The sequence below is a fragment of the Labeo rohita genome, chromosome 13 (genome assembly GCF_022985175.1).
Source record: "Labeo rohita strain BAU-BD-2019 chromosome 13, IGBB_LRoh.1.0, whole genome shotgun sequence".
NCBI classification, from domain to species: Eukaryota; Metazoa; Chordata; class Actinopteri; order Cypriniformes; family Cyprinidae; genus Labeo; species Labeo rohita.
The window spans coordinates 12,281,168-12,301,796 of NC_066881.1; positions in this window are offsets into that span (position 1 = coordinate 12,281,168).

Consider the following 20,629-nt stretch of genomic DNA (forward strand, 5'->3'; position numbering starts at 1 on the left):
GCCTTAATTTTAAGTTCAGTCAACTCAAAAAACGGCAGCAGTGTCACAAATTATTTTAAGCTGACTCAACAAATAGTGTTTTTTATTTTTTACAATGTAGCGGATAATGAAGTGGAAGTTTCACCCATAGGCTTACTTTACTTCAGCTTTGAAAAAAAAAAACAGGTGGAACTATCAGTGAAAGTTTAAAGAGCAAGCTGATTAAACATACAAAACACCAGCTGCCTGGCTTTTTTAAAGGGTACAACAGGGCTAACCGCGCCCCTGTCACGCTGCAGGCAGGAACAGACAGACGAAGACGAGATATAAACAAAATACATTTAATAATCCACACGAAGCTCAGGAACAGGAACACAGAGAAGTAACATTTAACGTCCAACAAACCAAGAGGGAAAACACACGCTTTATATACACTGACTGATTAACACACACAGGTGCAGACAATGAGGGAGAGACCAAAACACACAGAGCTGCAGGGGGAAATTATGGGAGAAACCAACTAGAAAGTCCAGGGGTATGACATTACCTCCCCCTCCCGGAAGGCGCGTCCTCGCGCCGACAAACAAGGAAAACAAAATGTACAAAGTCTTAGGAGGGGGCTTTGGCGGAGGACGGACTCCCGGGAGGAGAGTCCAGGGTGATGGCGGAATAGTCCATGGAGGTGATGACGGAAGGAGAAGCCAAGGAGGTGACTGGAAGGGGCTGAAGCAGGAGGAGCCAGGTGAAACCCAGACCGCAGCCATGATGGAATCCCATGGTGGAGCCGATGGAGGGAGAAGCCATGGTGGAGGAAAGGCTGACGACTCCATGGGGCCGACTGACGGAGGCGGAGCAGGTGGTGGTAGAGCCCAAGGCGGAGACGGAGAGCCGATGATCCTTGGCGACACCGAGGATCCGGAGGGCCCAGGCGGAGCCCAAGGCTCTAGCGACCAAGGCGGAGACGGAGATCCAGAGGTCCGCGGTGGAGCTGGTGGGCCGACGTGCGACGGTGGAGACGAGGGAGCTGAGAGCCAGGGTGGAGCCGCAGGGTCGGAGGGCCGAGGCGGAGTCCAGGACTCTGAGGCTGGAGGTGACGATGAGGGATCCTCCAACCATGACACCGATGGAGACTGGCAGACCCGTGGCGAACCCACCGCACACATGGTGAGCTGAGGGTGAGCAGAGGTGCTGACAGGAAGCAGAGGTAACTGAGGGAGGGTGGGTGGGAAATCCAAACAGGCTGACAGTTCAATATTCAAGTCCATAACATTATGACCCAGGTCCATATTAAGCTCACCCTCAGCGGCGGTGCAGTGGGTGGTGCTGTCCTCAGCATCCTCATGCCCCACTGATACTCCCACCGTCGCAGGCATTGTGGCCGGCTCTCGCACCTGGTCAGACGTAGATTCCTCTCGTTTAGCGGCGATCGCTTGCTCTGTCGCCCCAGTTGGCGATGGCTCCTTGGTCGCGCTGATAGCGTGGGATCCGTCTGCGGTGGGCTCGGGCTCGTGCTCTGCGTGTCGGGGTGGTGGCTGGCTGGGTTCTGGGTCCGGAGTGGCACTAGCGAGATTCTCCATGGAGCAGGCGGAGAATGAGGGTTTGTTTCTCGCCAGTGTCCACTCCACAAACGTGGCGAAATCCGCTCGAGCGTCGTCCGGGTAGCTTTCCATGGAGGAAACACAACGGAAACAAAAGACTGTGAAAAAAGTAACGATAAACAAAACGGAGGAGAAAACATGAAAAACTGTTGCGGTTGGACGTTCTGTCACGCTGCAGGCAGGAACAGACAGACGAAGACGAGATATAAACAAAATACATTTAATAATCCACACGAAGCTCAGGAACAGGAACACAGGGAAGTAACATTTAACGTCCAACAAACCAAGAGGGAAAACACACGCTTTATATACACTGACTGATTAACACACACAGGTGCAGACAATGAGGGAGAGACCAAAACACACAGAGCTGCAGGGGGAAATGATGGGAGAAACCAACTAGAAAGTCCAGGGGTGTGACAGCCCCGGGGTAAATGGTACCTTTGATATTATTTTCCTCTAAATCACTAGATGGCACAAAAATGTGGTGTAGCTCTTTCTAAAACATTCGCTTTTCAAGATGCACGTGCAAATTTGTCTGATCCTCGATGCGATCGCAGGCTGAAGCGCAAAGTTGATTCTTTGCTTACTTGATCTAATATTTGATGTTTTTTTAAATGTTTTAGATTTAAGTAGCAAATGAGAATCGCTAAAATGGATGCATATATTTTGAGACAAATGTCCTCTTAATTAGGGCTGCACGATACATCGTTTCAGCATCGTCATCGCGATGTACGCATGTGCGGTAGTCACATCGCGGCAGTCACGATGCAGGGCAAAATAAAAAAAATAAAAAAATATGTGTCTGATTTAAAAATGCACTTTCTATATTTCTAAACTTTCTATTCACGGATCTATATTTGTCTAATATAAAGTAATTAATTCATATTCAAGGGTTCTTTAAAAACCACAAAGCACACGTTGCTTCACCTACTTCGTGCACGCAGTCTCTGCGTGCGCATGGGGAAATGAGCGCGGGACAGGAGAAAAGCGCCGAAAAGGAAGATTTGGTAGCATGGAAGATTTTGGGCTGGGTGTTTTTTTTTTTTTTTTTTTTTTTTTTGTTTGTTTTGAGAGAGGTGAGTCTTTTTATTTGAGGGGTGGAAGGGAGACTTAAAAAAACAAATGAGGAAAACGATCCATGAGGAAACGATCTCTACACTGCTGCAGACGCTCCGCTCCGCTCCTGGAACGCACTACTAGACTGCAGACTTGTGCAGCTTGAACGCTTTAATCCGTTAGCATGAAAACGAAAAAATACGCACTGCAAACGGAGATATATGAACGTGGCGTTATGTGTTTACCCTTCAAGTGTGCATGAGCGCCCAGTCTGCAGAGGAGCGCACGAGCGCTGAATGATTAAACACTGGAAGGAATTAAAAAGAAATGCAGTTTACAAACTTTAGTGATGATGCGACACTAATTCTCTTGTGCAAGTAACATTTCCTGTGTCAACTGTGCAGCTTGCTTATAGTCAGACGCGATGTGTCGAGAGAGAGAAAGACAGAGCGTGCGGTCATGCACTCGCGTTGTTTGTGAAATTACGGCTCACATAAGGTTTTCAAATTACTTTATAAGTTATTTAATGAAGAAATATGAATTGTACTTCACCCTCAACATTATAATTGTTTTACCTGCGTTGAAAAGTGCCTGAGCATGCAGCTACACGGCAGGCGCAGCATCAGCAGATCGGTTTTTGAGATCGGCCTTTTTAGAGACCGCCGATCAAACATCCCCAAGGGATTATCGGCCGATAATGATCGGTAACCGATCAATCGGAGCACCCCTATTAACAACACTTGTTATTGTCATTACAACAAGTTAAGTTTAGCTTATTACAGTTTATTTGTTACCACTGGGGGTTTGGTGCATAGCTGTTTTTTTGTTTTTTGTTTTTTCAAATTTTGACAAAATATATTTACTAATCTGTTTTCAAAAAAGTTGTTACATGTTGTTGAATAAAATGTTAAAGTACTTATTTTGTCACTCATGTTAATTCCTTAATGTGATAATGAAGTGTCCTCTTTTCATTCACAAAATGAGTTGCCTTTCATCAGGGTAAAAGCAACATTCATTATTAACTTCATAACATATTAGAGCCTTGATTTGCCTGAACTGACAGTGAATAAGGTGTTTATGAAACAACCCAAAATAAGCTTTAGAAAGTATTTTATTTCAGGGTTTTGATTATACTTTTACATTTTTTATTCTTTGAAAATGCTTGTAAAATTACCCCAGTTATTCTTGAATTATTATTTGATTTTTAAGCAGTTCAAAACACCTGATAAACATAAACGAATTTGTACACATCGCAATATATATCGCAGGAAAAAAATATATCGCAATGTAATTTTTTCCCAATATCGTGCAGCCCTACTCTTAATTCAGTTTTGTAAAGCAACAGTTTTTAAATAACAAAAGAATATATAAAAGTATGGTGTTTGGGGTAAAAAGCGCCCATGCTTTTGGGGCTAAAAGGCACAATAATTAACATGATAATTAATAGATGGCTGACTTTTCCATTTGTTGTCATGACATGGCTAGATTCAGATGGTAAATATCATATTATGTTGGGTTTCCATCCTAGAGATAATCACCATGTTTAGAATGAAAACATCATATTTAAAAACATAATATTAATCATATCTTATAGTAAAATACCATTTGTTTTTGCTACATCTGTATTAAATTATTATGGGATCTCATTCAATGCCTTCAGAATCTTTACTTTTTAGAATTATTTTGTTTCTGTATTTAAAAAAATATATATATATTAACAATATATCAACATATATTAAATTTAACCCAGAATCTTCATTTACTCAACCTTACGTCATTTTAAACATGCAACCCGACTGAATGTGAATATTGACAGTAAAGATATTTATAATTTTAAATTCTTCAGTTTATTCAGGAATCCTGAAAATGGTTTCCACAAAAATATTGAACAGCACTGTTTTCAACACTGATTATAATTAGGAATGTTTCTTGAGCAGCAAATCAACATATTAGAATGATTTCTGAAGCTGAAAATTCAGTTTTGCCATCACAGAAATTACATTTTAAAATACAATAAAATAGACAACAGTTATTTTAAATTATAATAAAAAAATCACAAATAATACTGTTTTTACTGTATTTTGATCAGATAAACAGCCTTGGTGAGCATAAGAAACTTTAGAAATATTAAAAAATCTTACTGAGTGTATGCTTTCATTGATTTTTAAATAAAAATTATAGCCTGGTAGCAAAAGTGTGCATATTTGAAAGCATATATACCATCAAATGCATTTTTGAAGAAGTTTACTGGTTGCTCTTTTCATTGCATTACAATGAATGGGGACTAAGGTTTTTTTAAGCTTCAAAAAGGACACAAAACACCATAAAAGTATCATAAAAATAGTCCATATGACTCATACACTATATTCCAAGTCTTTGAAGCAACATAATGGCTTTATGTGCGAAACAGACTGAAATGGAAGTTTTTAACTTGGATATTGTTTCTAACAAGTAACACATTACTCTACTCTTTTGAAAAAAGTAGTCTGATAATGTCACATGTGAGAAATGCCCCCTCATCTCAAGAATCATCATCATCTGAAGACCTAATCATTCTCCCTCACAATCTTTCCTCTCTCACTGAGTGCAGTGTCTTGTTTTATTCAGAGATATGATTGGTCCCTGGAGGTGCGGGTCAAGTTTGCACCCTGAACTTGAGGCCTTGTTGTGTCAGCCGTAGCGATGCGTTCAATTACGCTCCCACACAATCGTTTCCTCGACAGCCATCCACAAGCCATCCAATTACATGTTTCCAAACGAGTTTTCTGTGCTGAGCTGCCAGCGAGGACCTGGAGAGCTCCGCCGCTAACCATGTGTGTGTGTGTGTGTGTGTGCACTATAAGTGTGTGAATGATGATCTCAGGGCAAAGGGTGAGATTTGCACGACACACACACATGCAGAAACGTTTATTCTGAGGTAAGAGTGCGAGCGGGCCACATCCAGCGGCGCAGTCAGACCGACGTACATTCACACAATCCTCTCTCTGTACTTGAGAGGAAGAGAGAGAGAAAGCAAAAATAAATGACGGCTTGTATTTCTCTCAGCCTTCACTCTTTAATTCAGAAAGCAATTACTTCAGATTTTCCACTTCAGAGGGACGGAGTGAGAGAAAGTGAGAGAGAAAACTGCACAGAGATGATACTTTGAATTAGTTACATATGGAGACTGTGATGAAAGGCTGGAGAAAAAAGGGAAATAAAGCTTCTTCATATGTGCTCTTGTGTGTACATATGTAGTGTGTGTGTGTGTGTGGCTTCACTGGCTGTCTTTCTATCTGTGGAGACTCTTTTTAGTGGGGAGATGGATGAGGCATCATTCTGACATCTGTATGAAACCACACACACACACACACTCGCAAACACACGTGCCATTCACGACGCCTCATTCGCTTCGTTATCAGACAAATGCTTTGAAATTTATTGAGGTAATTACTTTAAGTAGCTGAATTATATTACATGGTAATGTGTTTTCTTTAAGCACATAATTATATGATAAGAAGATGTTTTCTCTTTGTCCATATGGACTAGAGTGAAAATCTGTGCATACTTCTCTGTAAATGACAAGTAAAAGTGTCCACGATAAAGATAAATGTACTTTAAAACACATGGCCAAGTTCTTACTTGTTGTATGTTGATTTCATATGGTTTTGAAAACTTTTAAACCATTTTAATGGCTAAAAATGTCATGCTGTGTAACCATAAAACATGATATATTTTCCATACAGTTTGAATGTGTGTACGCATCTTAACCATGAATATCAGTACTAATTCATAAATAGTTTTTAGGGGGCCTTGCCACATATTACACAAATTACACTAATTATTCTTTCTATGATATAATTTTCTTTTATGATTTTTTTGCTTTCTTCAAAAATGATTGCTTTGGTGTTACTTGAGTATTTTTATTAAAGTATTATTTTATACATTATTATAACAATTCAAGAATGTGTTTAGATTAAATAAAATATGGTTAGATTAAATTATTATTATTATTATTATTATTGGTTTTTGAGAAATCATTGTTGTCTGTGCAGTACAAAGGCATTTTTAATCAGCAAAATGTATAAAAAACATAATATATTAATAAGTACTTAAGTATTTTTATTAAAGTATTATTTTATAAATAACAACAACAACAACAACAACAATAATAATAATAATAATAATAATAATAAATGTGTTTGCCAAACTTAAAAAACAATTTAGGGGATTAAAAAAATAAATGTGTTTGGATTAAATTATTATTATTATTATTATTATTATTAATGTTGGTTTTAATAAAATTAAAAATGTTGTCTGTGCAGTACAACAAAAATTTTATTCAGCAAAAACGTAATATATATATATATATATATATGCATATTAATAAGTACTGAAGTATTTTTGTTAAAATATAACTTTTTAAAATAATAATAATATATGTTTATGCCACATTTAATATATTAAAAAGTACTTAAGTATGTCTGTTAAAATATATTTATTTATTATAAAATATATGTAATATATTTAAGTATTTCTACTACTACTACTACTACTACTACTACTAATAAATGTTTATGCCAATCTTAATAAAGAAAATTCAAGAACATGTTTGCACTGAATTAAATGTGTTTGGATGAAATTATTATTATTATTATATGGCTTTTTAATAAAGTGTGATTGTCTGTGCAGTAGGTTTTTAAAGGAATTTTTAAATGGCACAAAGGAAAAAATCTATATTATTTTTATAAATAATAATAATAAATGTTTATGCCAAACTTTTTTTTTTTTCAAGAATGTGTTTAGATTAAGTTGGAATAAAATATATATATGTTTTTGTTTTGTTTTTTCGTTGCAGTACAAAGAGATTTCTTTTTAAACAGCAAAAAGGTAGGGAAACTTCAGCATCCATAATGCACTGGGCTTGATACGACTGTCCATAAATAAAGATACAAAATGCGGAAGCACAATTTGTATTCTTTCCTAAATCTCTAAAGCTGTCAGAAGTTTAACTGGCAAATAAAAAATAAATAGATATCTGGGTTCAGGTAACATTAAGAAAAAGTACACATTGTTCATTTTAAGCTAGCTGAAAATTGGCCAACTTTTCCTTAAAGTTATTTTTATATATAAAATGTCTTTTAAAGTATTTTTTAAAAAATGAAGAACAATAATGAGCATCATGTCATTGACACTTCAATACGTTTTGTATTTAAACACGAAAAGACAAATCTATAGCATTGAAAGAGTTCGGAAATCATTAAATAATGGCATTCAGTAAATGCACACATGCAGTGATTTATTTGTGAGTATGTGACAGTAGGTGTGCATGCCATCAGTAGCATGGCCTCAGGTTGGCACGCTGGCCTGGATAAAGGGGGATTTCCGTTGCTGCTCCCCTTTAGCCAACATCTGCCCGTCTGGCACATCTCCACCTCAGTCAATCCGTGATTCCTTTGCCCAGCCCCCCCAAACCATGGCAAGAGAAAGCCCACCGCAGGCTTTGCTAGTTTGCATTGCTGCATTCTGAGTTTTGGCTGAATGTGGTGGCGCATGTTCAATGAACGTATTTCTCCCACTGGCTCTGTACTCAGAGCTAATTCATACAGGAGAAAAAAATTATTATTCTTATTTATTTATTTTTTGTTTCTATTTGTGGCAAGCAATGAACCTGTTTAACTGAAACTGAACAGTCCAGCCTCTCTACTCAGTCTCTTTATGAGGTCTCTAGGTTCGGGGTCAGTCATGAGGGCCGAAGCGTGACTGTAAATCAGGGTTTAAGCCCCAGATAGGAAAGGTCAAAGGTCAAGCCTCAGGGACCTCCAGAGATGTCGCCGATCCTCTCTGTCAGAGATGATCTGGATGAGAGGAGCCTGTGTAGAGCAGTGTGAGTCTGGGTCAGTGGACTAGGCCTGTGTTTGGTCAAAGGTCAAGCAGCAGACCATGTTTAAAGCCCATTACACAGGAATGAGACGGCACAGATTCTTTGACCAGAATGCAAAACGTCCACATACCTCACTTGCCTTCACCAAAAATAGAGACAGACTTCACAAGAACACATTAAGAAAGAGATGCGAATGCATCATGTGCATCAACTGCGACTGAAGACCTGACTGCACTTGAGGCCTGCATTATATAGTGCAGTATACAGACCACAATTGTAAAGGTTAAAGTTTTTCCAGAACACCATTTTCATCAACAGATAAATATATACAGACAGAGAGCATTTTCAGGATGTTACCTTTAGTGCTTACTGGAATGAGCAATTTCTGTGGGTGTGCAGGGTAAAATGCGAGAGGATCTTTATAGGGGCCATAAGAGCTGTTGTTGTGGGCGCTCCAAGGTTGTGGTAAAGCTTGTAAAGTCAGAGAAGTGCTGAAATACACAAACACGCACACTCATACACAAACCACGGCACACCACAGCACTGTGTTTGTGCGTCCACTCTTCCAGCTGAAGTTTAAATCGCTCTGTACTGTACTGAGGAACAGGAGAGGCACTAATTGGAGGGACCCAAACTTTCTGGCCAACCACAAACTACCCTGGAATGCTGGGTAATTACTGCTTGGCCTCTGGAATTTGATTGAAATACTTCTGTCACAGAATATGTGGACTTTTCAGGAAGAGCTGAGTTATTGATGGCTGTAGATGTTTGTTTCTCTCACCGCAAATTGTACAGCCATAAAGCGGTGAATGAGAATGGAGGGGTGCATGAACCGGCAGGAGATCATGAAAATATGCTCAGCATTCAATGAAGGGATTTGTTGTGTAACTATAAGAGATGGTTATAAAGAACACTTAAGACCGTGCATCATGGAAAACAGGGATTTCATTGCTTCTTATAAAATACAAGAGTTCACAATGCAAAGCTTTCTTCTCAGTCCACTCGGGTAACTAAACTTTAACAATGAGCACATTAGTATATGACTGGCCACACTTATTATTTGGTATTTAGCAGATCTGATAAACAATGGTTTGAAATCGTCATTTACTCATCCTCATGTCCTTTCTGTGGAACACAAATGAGGAGTTTTTGAAGAATGTTAGTAACTAAAACGTTTTGGTGACCACTGACTTCCATTGTATGAAAAAAATGCTGAGACATTTCTCAAAATACAGTGTAAGTCAAAAGTTGTTTGGACCTGAACATTATGTTTCACAGAAACAGTCAATGACGCGAGACATATAATTATAATTTTTGGAGAACTACTGTTTGAAGGTATCTGTTCATGTATTTCTTTCTTCAGTCGCAAAAAAAGGTTTTTTGAGAAAAAACATTCCATGATTTTTCTCAGAATGGTGGACTTCAATGGTGGCCAATGGGTTTACGGTCCAAACTGCAGTTTCAGTGCAGCTTTCCCTGGTGAAAAAATCAGCATATGCTGGTAGGTTTGTTTTGATGCTGGTTTAAGCTGGTCCTTAGCTGGTTTATACTGGTCCTTTGCTGGTTTATACTGGTCCTTAGCTGGTTTATACTGATCCTTTGCTGGTTTTTGGTGGTCCTTTGCTGGTTTATGCTGGTCATGTTGCTGGTCAAGGACCAGCATAAACCAGCAAAGGACCAGCATAAACCAGCAAAGGACCAGTATAAACCAGCAAAGGACCAGTATAAACCAGCACCAAAACATACCTAACCAGCATCCCAGCATCAAAACATGCCTACCAACATATGCTGGTTTTTTCACCAGGGTCAAAGGGCTCTACACAATCCCAGTTGAGAAATAAGAGTCTTATCTAGTGAAACGATTGGTCATTTTATTAAAAAAAAAAAGTACATTTATATACTTTTTAACCACAAATGCTAATCTTGCACTACCTCTGCAATGCATGTCTGCGACTTCACACATTACATAATCACGTTGGAAAAGTCACACATGGTTAGTTCTTCGTATTTGTACTCCAGTTTAAAATGGTAGAGCAGGGCAAATCTTCCGACATCTTTGTTACCTTTTTTTTTTTGTAAAGGTTTTTGACTTTCTTTGCACTTTCACTTTGTAAGCACTAAAGAACACTTAAGGCTGTGCATCATGGAAAACAGGGATTTCATTGCTCATTATAAAACACAAGAGTTCACAATGCAAAGCTTTCTTCTCAGTCCACTCAGACAACTAAACTTTAACCATGAGCACATTAATATATAACTGGTCACATTTATTATTTAGTATTTACCAAACCTGATAAACAAGTGTGTGAAGTTCTATCATCATTTACTCATCCTCATGTTTTCTTTCTCTGGAACACAAATAAAGATTTTTTTGAAGAATGCTGGTAACCAAGCAGTTTTGGTGACCAGTGACTTCCACTGTATGAAAAAAAAATGCTGAGACATTTCTCAAAATACAGTGCAAGTCAACAGGGTCCAAAGTTATTTGGACCAGAGCATTCTGTTTCACAGAAACAGACAATGACATTAGGAATGACATGAGGGTGAGTAAATGATGACATAATTATCATTTTTTAGAGAACTATCTGTTGTTCATGTCTTTCTTCAGTCACAAAAAAATTACGTTTTTGTTTTTTAGGAAAACATTCCAGGATTTTTCTCCATATAGTGGACTTCAATGGTGGCCAGTGGGTTGAAGATCCAAATTGCAGTTTCAGTGCAGCTTTAAAGGGCTCTACACGATCCTAGTTGAGAAATAAGGGTCTTTTCTAGCAAACTGATTGGTCATTTTAACCACATCTTTCACTAGCTCTGTGATGCATGTCCGGGACTTCATGCATTACGTAATCACGTTGGAAAAGTCACAAATGGTTAGTTCTTCATATTTGTACTAGGGTGTAAAACTCCATCTCATTTTCTCCTCCAACTTCAAAATTGTCCAATATTGTTGTTTTTCCTTTTTTTTGTAAAGGGCATTTGACTTTCTTTGCATGTTCTCTTTGTAAACACTGGGTTGGTGCTTCCGCCTACGTCACGCGTGACCTTTCCAACATCATTACGTAATGCGTAAAGTCGAGCTGGTCCAAGACAAGCATTTGTGGTTAAAAAGTACATCATTTTTTATTTTTTAAGAAAAAACGAACGTTTCACTAGACAAGACCCTTAATTCTCAGCTGGGATCATGTGGAGACCTTTGAAGCTTCAGTGAAACTGCAATTTGGACCTTCAAACCGTTGGCCACCATAGAGGTCCACTAGAAAAAAAAAATTCCTCAAAAAACCTTTCCTCAAAACCCAGTCTTGAAGAAAGAAAGACATGAAGAAATACATAAGAAAGACATGCTTTTCTTACTTGGATTTTTTGTCTTGTTTCCAGCCAAAATGTCTAAAAATTCTTAAATCAAGAAGGATTTTCTAGACAAGCAAAACTTATTGTCTTGTTTTCAGAAAAAAGACATCAAATTTAAGTGAGTTTTTGCTTGAAACAAGCAAAATAATCTGCCAGTGGGGTAAGCAAAATAATCTTATTTCAAGCAGAAAACAAGATTATCTTTCTTACCCCAGTGGCAGATTATTTTGCTTGTTTCAAGCAAAAACTCACTTAATTTTGACTTGTTTTTTCTGAAAACAAGACAATAATTTTTGCTTGCCTAGAAAATCCTTCTTGATTTTAGATTTTTTATATTTTGGCTGGAAACAAGACAAAATCTAAGTAAGACAAGCATTTTTTGCAGTGTGAGTAAAATATCAGGAAACTTTTCTTTTAAGAGGCGGAGCAGTTGATGCTTTAGCTAATCAGAAACAATCTCTGCATGTCAGTCATTTTTTACATGCAAGTTTGTGTACACTGGATTTGCTGACATGTCTTTGGAGGGTGGGTTTTTGAACGTATGTGGTTGAAGTTAGCAAAATGGCAGAGGTTAGCTAAACAGCTAAATCATTTTACAAACTTTTGAAGAAAACCAGTAGCTTCTTCTGTGTCTGCATGATGAAAATACATGATTATTTACAACAACAGCAAAACAACATTATCAGGTTGGATGACGGTCCTCTATTATAGTACCGCATCACTGTTCAAACACACTCATGTTCTGCTTTTATTCATGACGATGGGTGGATCAAGGGTCTCCATTCATTCTAGGTAGAGCACCTGACTTTGACAGAAGCCTCAGTCTAAAAATATCAGAATTGTGCTTGGATCTCTTTCAGTAAGGACAGGAAGTGGCAGACCCTGAGTGTGCTGTCCACAGGAAGTGGGCTGATTTATGTTGGCCCCTCATCACAGCGCGAAACGGCCATGTGCTACACACATGCTCATACAGAGGAAATGTACATCCGCTTGAAATATACAAACATCTCTCTTTCTGATTTTCTCTCTCTCCTATTATCTATCTTACTTCTGCACTTCTCTCTTTATGTAACCCAGTCTCCTGACCTGCCTGTGGCTGTTTCTCTCTAATGCAAAGTTTTTCTAGTGTAAAGACACACACTATACAGACCAAGTACTGTAAATCGCACTATACAGACACAGAGCTGTGATTTATGAGGTGACTGAGCTGAATCCAATTGTGTGTGCCATTAATGATGAAAGGTGGGGACAAATAAGTCTCACTCAGTTGATCCGAGTTCATGGACAAATATAGAACAGGCCTGCAGAATAATAACTTATAATACGTAAGCACTTAAAGGAATAGTACCCCTAAAAATGAAAATTCTGTCATTAATCACTCACCCTCATGTTGTTCCAAACCTGTAAGACCTTCGTTCATCTTCAGAACACAAATTAAGATATTTTGGTAACGCTTTAGATTACAACCCGCAAAGAACTACGTAAGTAAACTGAATTTACGGTGTATGTTTCTGTAATTATAGTGTACCTATAAAGAACGTACATGTAGGTATAAGGGAACAAAATGTTATATTTGGGTAATAAGGGGATAACAAACCAGATATTCAACCTGCAAAGAACTACATAAGTATACTGAATTTACGGTGTACGTTTCTGTAATTATAGTGCACCTATTAAAGAACGTACATGTAGGTATAAGAGAACAATATGTTACGTTTTGGTAATAGAGAGTAACAACCAGATATACAACCTGCAAAGAACTGCGTAAGTAAACTAAAGTTACGGTGAATTTTTCGTATTTATATTGTACCTACGTGTAAGTATAAGGGAACAATAGGTTATGTTTGGGTAATAAGGGGGTAGCAAACAGATATGCAAATAATTTATAATGGATTAATTTAAAAAACTTAACAGGTACCTTTTCTATTAAATCGTAAGTTTGGTGTATCTATACGTAAGCTTTTTAAAATTACTGGGAAATTATACTCTTGTTCCATGTAGTTACAGGGTAAGTGTGCCATCTGCGGGCTGTAAATTAAAGTGGCGACTGTTCCCCTCTTGTTCAACGAAGTTACAGGGTACAACACATATAACAACGCGACGTAAAATGTGGTTCTACAAAATGTACATTTATGTACATTTTTACAAACATTAAATGTACAATACTGACATATTTACATCATCTAAACATTTAACGTTTACTTAATATGAAATTATAACATTTAACTCTGTTCTGTGTGATTTCTGTTGCCAGCTCGTTTCCAAGAATAGGTCTACATAATGTTATCATGACTACACGGTAAACCCTTAAAATAAATAATATTTCTGCAATCGTTTAATCATTCATGTAATATTAACTTCGTTTGCCGTGGTGGAACACAAAGGCGTTTTCTCTAACATGCTGTGACTAACAATAGAACCATAAAATACACCGAACACGCATCATAATTACAAATTAAACCATTTTATTTGTGTGCTGTAACCCAGATCTTCAGAATCCATACGATTTGCGAGGACCAGAACCAAATTCAAGGCTTTGTCCGGCGATCTTCATCTCCATCTCTAGCAGCGAGTCCAGCAGCAACAGCCATAAACCCGTGCTAAAGTGCATTTTGCGACAGGAAAATCGGACGTTCATTGGCTCTCGCCTGCATTCGTCACAGATTACGACATGCCGTGTTTCTGGTGAGATGTGTTGGAATGACGCGCGGGCGCCTTCGAGGAGTGGATCAAGACAATAATCTGGATAATATTTTCAGCGATTAACAATTTAAATTCTGCTCTCAACCTACTGCACCTCAGACCTACTGTATTCCTCCAGAGAGGACTGCGGCTGCAAACGCATCGTTATTTGGATTACTTTTTGTATGGCTGTTGACATTTTTGCAATAAATAAATGATTGTGATTGCACTTTCCTGTTTTTTTATTTTTTATAACTGTTCAGTCATAGTTAACTTTAGGTTTAGAGGTAGAAGTGGGATTAGCGACTATAAAAAAATATTTTTAGATATATTTTCAGATTGTGTGTTTATGTATTGAACCTACCCTGTAACTTCCTTGAACAAGAGGGGAACAATCGCCACTTTAATTTACAACCCGCAGAGGGCACAATTACCCTGTAACTACATGGAACAAGAGTATAATTTCCCAGTAATTTTAAAAAGCTTACGTATAGATACACCAAACTTACGATTTAATAGAACAGGTACCTGTTAAGTTTTTTTTAAAATTAATCCATTATAAATTATTTGTATATCTGTTTTCTACCCCGTTATTACCCAAACGTAACATATTGTTCCCTTATACTTACACGTAGGTACAATATAAATACGAAACATACACTGTAACTTCAGTTTACTAGCGCAGTTCTTTGCAGGTTGTATATCTGGTTGTTACCCCCGAATTACCAAAACGTAACATAGCCTATTGTTCTCTTATACCTACACATACGTGCTAATAGGAACACTATAGTTACAGAAACGTACACCGTAAATTCAGTATACTTATGTAGTTCTTTGCAGGTTAAATATCTGGTTTGTTATCCCCTTATTACCCAAATATAACATATTGGTCCCTTATACCTACATGTACGTTCTTTATAGGTACACTATAATTACAGAAACATACACCGTAAATTCAGTTTACTTACGTAGTTCTTTGCGGGTTGTAATCTAAAGCGTTACCGATATTTTTGATGAAATCTGAGAGCTTTCTGACCCTGCATAGATAGCAATGCAACTACTATGTTCAAGGAAATGTAGTAGAAGGTGAACCTCTTACTTTTCATCAAAAATATCTTAATTTGTGTTCCAAAGATAAACAAATTTCTTACAGGTTTGGAACGACATGAGGGTGAGTAATTAATGACAGAATTTTCATTTTTGGGTGAACTATCCCGTTAAGTCAGAACACCGGCTGTGTTCTAATACACAGATCAAGGCCTGTACACAAAATCTACCCTTATTTACATCTTAATCAAACACAAATACACACATGCAAGCAACGCACGCATGGTCTCTCAAAGGAGAAAACAAGCTCTGCTGAAATCTCTTTATGAGTGTTTATTTAACTTTCTGTACTTCTAAGAGTTGATTATCAAGGGCTGATTATCAAATGCGCTTTATGTGGAGTTAATTGTTTTACTCTTGTCCTAGATCCAGACTTTCATTTATAGCATGATTTAAATAATATGTATGAAATATGATTGTTATACTACCCTTCAAAAGTCTGGGGTTGATACAATTTATATATAATATTTTTGAAAAAAGTATAAATGATAAAATTATGCTCACCAAGGCTGCATTTATTTAAACAAAAATGCAGTAAAACAGTAAATTAATATTTGTAAATTCAATACACTTTAAAATTTAAAATATATTTAAAGTGTAATTTATTCCTGTGATGGCAACTATCCAGTTCAATATTCTCTGATGACTATAAATTTCAAAAGAACAGCATTTATTGGAAATAGAAATTTTTTGTAACATTATACATGTTTTTACTCTACCTTTTGGTCAGTTTAATGCGTCCTTGATAAATAAAAGTATTCTGAAGAAACTTTCTCCTAATATTCTAAATTAAAAGAAAGTTTTTGTACTGTTAAAAGTTTGCATACTTGGTTAGCATGAAGACAACAGTGTCAGTGAGCTGAAATAGATGTGATGCATGAAGAAAATATAGATAAAATAAAGATAAGTTATGCAGATTAGCCTTAGAAAGACAACAGAGCCTGCCATTTTATTCCAAAAATGTTTAAGGGTGACATCAGATGCCCATTTTCCACAAATTTGTATCATTCTTATGGTCTTCATGAAATGTCTGCAACATACTTTGGTTAAAATTCCCCAATGTTTACTTTGTCAAAATGGCTCCGTTCACAGTGCCCCATTTCAGTGCATGTCTGTGACACATTATGGTCAAAAACAAAAATAATCCATTGTGTCCTCAGTGGCTCTATTGTCAGGAGAAAATGAAGACTTGTATGTTCACTTTTACATCCAACTACATAACACCTGCATTGCTTATGAGACATTGTTGTCGCTACAGCTGCCCGCAAAGAAATGTCGGACAGCGTACAATTGGATGAGGGTGGAAATATGCTAATTGTGGGTTGGGGATGGGACCTGAGCAATATGATGTCATACTGCCCAGAAAATCAAAACAGCTTGATAATTGAGACTGCTTAGGTTTTTTAAGAATAAAAAAGGAGTGACTGGATTTTTATCATTGTAGGGTAGTTGTGTCCACACACTGCTAAGACACATTTATATCCAAACACCATGTAAAAGTGAATTTTGCATCCAATGTCCCCTTTAAAATGTCATTTTCACTATAGAATGATAATAGACACGATACATCATTTGAGATGTGATGCAAATGACACTGCAGTGGGGAATAAAATAAACTAGTGTACAGTAGAGGAAAAAGTGTGGGCCAAAAGTGGCCCTAGTTGAAAAAACTACCTATATTCTCCAGCCAACACATTCTCACTCCTAACTCGTCACATATTAATGTTTGGTCAGGACCTCTTGGCATCACTTTTTGATGCACAGGGTACCCCTTTAGCATCATTTTTCAACATGCAAAATCCTCCATTGCTTCAACTAAGAAACTTTTGTGTTTTGTAAAATATGCTGACGTAAAAGGTATTGGTAATTTTGTTGTCATGATTAAATTACATATTGGATAATAATTTTGCCATTATTGCATATATGATGGGGTGTGTTTTTTCAATGTAAACAATTTTTTCTACATTACACTATTTACACATTCATGAGCACGTAAACCAACCCCTGCTCCTCAACCTAACCATTTGTCAATATGAAACAGGATATAACAGGCAGATACTATAGTCACAATTTATTTAAAAAATATTAATATCCCAAGTCTTATGAGGCAAAATGATTGATTTCTGAGAGGAATAGACGCGATCTCAATAAATGCAATACATTTTTTTGCAATAAATATCTGTCACCCCTGCTGAAAAAAATAGTTAAAACCAGCCTAAGCTGGTTGGCTAATTTTAGCTGGTCATCCAGGTCATCCACCATCTTAGGTGGTTAGGCTGGGAGACCAGCTGGAACAACCAGCTGAAACCAGCTTGTCTAACCTAGCCATGCTGGTAGACCAGCTAAAACCAGCTACCTCCAGCTTAAACCAGCTAAGACCAGCCAACCAGCTTAGGCTGGTTTTAGCAGTTTTTTTTTTTCCGTCAGAGACTGTACTTTTGTTTGCCTGTTGCGTGTTTTATATTGTTCAGAAGTGGGTAAGTTTGGGGTAGGTGCTCCAAAATATCTATGAAAGTATACATTTGTATAAAATGGTTTTTGCAAATGCATGCAAACCATTAAATGTGACGGGTAATGCAAACAACTAGAAGCAATGTAGGACCCTGCATTTCCAAAAGTGATGCTAAAGGGGTACCCTGAGCATCAAATAGTGACGCCAAAGCGTCAGTATGTGACGAGTTGGGAGTGAGAACGTGTTGCTCCAGCAAAATGCAATCTGAATGCAACACATATGCATGCAATGAAAGATGCACAGTATAAGGGAAGGACTACTTTCTTCGCTTCCATTTTCTTCTTGTCTCGCTCCCTTTCTTCATAATGACAGGAAGAGAGTTTTCCCGCTCTCCATTCATCCTCAGCTCAACCCAAACAAGAACCCATTTCTCCTTAAACACTCTTAGTCTCAAGCCTATAATTTAGATTTAACTTAATGTATCCACCAAATATTTCCCAAATTCAGCAAATCAAAATGATATCCTCCATCTTGGAGTAATTATGTGTTCGTTTTGTTTTTTTCCAGCGCGACCACAGCTTGAGACGATATGTCTCGATCTCCAGCATCAATTCCCTGAGCAAACATGCGTGTGTGTTTGCGTTGTTCGCGTATGTGTGTGTTTGCATGAGGTCACATCGCCCTCCACCGCTCTAAAAAATGCAGTAAAACAGTAAATTAATATTTGTAAATTCAATACACTTTAAAATTTAAAATATATTTAAAGTGTAATTTATTCCTGTGATGGCAACTATCCAGTTCAATATTCTCTGATGACTATAAATTTCAAAAGAACAGCATTTATTGGAAATAGAAATTTTTTGTAACATTATACATGTTTTTACTCTACCTTTTGGTCAGTTTAATGCGTCCTTGATAAATAAAAGTATTCTGAAGAAACTTTCTCCTAATATTCTAAATTAAAAGAAAGTTTTTGTACTGTTAAAAGTTTGCATACTTGGTTAGCATGAAGACAACAGTGTCAGTGAGCTGAAATAGATGTGATGCATGAAGAAAATATAGATAAAATAAAGATAAGTTATGCAGATTAGCCTTAGAAAGACAACAGAGCCTGCCATTTTATTCCAAAAATGTTTAAGGGTGACATCAGATGCCCATTTTCCACAAATTTGTATCATTCTTATGGTCTTCATGAAATGTCTGCAACATACTTTGGTTAAAATTCCCCAATGTTTACTTTGTCAAAATGGCTCCGTTCACAGTGCCCCATTTCAGTGCATGTCTGTGACACATTATGGTCAAAAACAAAAATAATCCATTGTGTCCTCAGTGGCTCTATTGTCAGGAGAAAATGAAGACTTGTATGTTCACTTTTACATCCAACTACATAACACCTGCATTGCTTATGAGACATTGTTGTCGCTACAGCTGCCCGCAAAGAAATGTCGGACAGCGTACAATTGGATGAGGGTGGAAATATGCTAATTGTGGGTTGGGGATGGGACCTGAGCAATATGATGTCATACTGCCCAGAAAATCAAAACAGCTTGATAATTGAGACTGCTTAGGTTTTTTAAGAATAAAAAAGGAGTGACTGGATTTTTATCATTGTAGGGTAGTTGTGTCCACACACTGCTAAGACACATTTATATCCAAACACCATGTAAAAGTGAATTTTGCATCCAATGTCCCCTTTAAAATGTCATTTTCACTATAGAATGATAATAGACACGATACATCATTTGAGATGTGATGCAAATGACACTGCAGTGGGGAATAAAATAAACTAGTGTACAGTAGAGGAAAAAAGTGTGGGCCAAAAGTGGCCCTAGTTGAAAAAACTACCTATATTCTCCAGCCAACACATTCTCACTCCTAACTCGTCACATATTAATGTTTGGTCAGGACCTCTTGGCATCACTTTTTGATGCACAGGGTACCCCTTTAGCATCATTTTTCAACATGCAAAATCCTCCATTGCTTCAACTAAGAAACTTTTGTGTTTTGTAAAATATGCTGACGTAAAAGGTATTGGTAATTTTGTTGTCATGATTAAATTACATATTGGATAATAATTTTGCCATTATTGCATATATGATGGGGTGTGTTTTTTCAATGTAAACAATTTTTTCTACATTACACTATTTACACATTCATGAGCACGTAAACCAACCCCTGCTCCTCAACCTAACCATTTGTCAATATGAAACAGGATATAACAGGCAGATACTATAGTCACAATTTATTTAAAAATATTAATATCCCAAGTCTTATGAGGCAAAATGATTGATTTCTGAGAGGAATAGACGCGATCTCAATAAATGCAATACATTTTTTTGCAATAAATATCTGTCACCCCTGCTGAAAAAAATAGTTAAAACCAGCCTAAGCTGGTTGGCTAATTTTAGCTGGTCATCCAGGTCATCCACCATCTTAGGTGGTTAGGCTGGGAGACCAGCTGGAACAACCAGCTGAAACCAGCTTGTCTAACCTAGCCATGCTGGTAGACCAGCTAAAACCAGCTACCTCCAGCTTAAACCA